The sequence below is a fragment of the Mustela putorius genome, unplaced genomic scaffold (genome assembly GCF_011764305.1).
Source record: "Mustela putorius furo isolate JIRA1106 unplaced genomic scaffold, ASM1176430v1.1 tig00003836_pilon_pilon_pilon, whole genome shotgun sequence".
NCBI lineage: Eukaryota > Metazoa > Chordata > Mammalia > Carnivora > Mustelidae > Mustela > Mustela putorius.
Window position 1 is genome coordinate 35,784,850 of NW_025421989.1, and position 521 is coordinate 35,785,370.

Sequence of the window (521 nt, forward strand, 5' to 3'; positions counted from 1 at the left end):
ACAAGCAGGCAGAGAGGCAGGCAGAGAGAGAGGAGGAAGCAGGCTCCCCGCAGAGCAAAGAGCCCGATGTGGGGCTCGATCCCAGGACCCTGAGATCATGACCTGAGCCGAAGGCAGTGGCTTAACCCACTGAGCCACCCAGGCGCCCAATAAAATATTTTTTTTTTAAATATGCCTGTAACCATATATCAAGAAAAATCCATCAGTGCTTTTTTCAACCCTCAACAGCAAATGGACAATGGGAACTTTTATTGGTCATTTTTCTAGACTTTTAATGAAAATGTTCTTTTTTTAAAGAAAGATTTATTTATCTGACAGAGAGAGCACACACAAGCAAAGGGGCAGCAGGCAGAGGGAGAGGAAGTTGATTCCCCACTGAGCAGAGAGCCTGACGCAGGACTCCACCCCAGGACCTGAGAGGAAAGCAGATGCTTAACTGACTGAGCAACCCAGGTGCCCCTAATGAAAATTTTCTATAATTCTGCTTAAGTATCAGTGATTTTCATTAGAACATAGTTTTA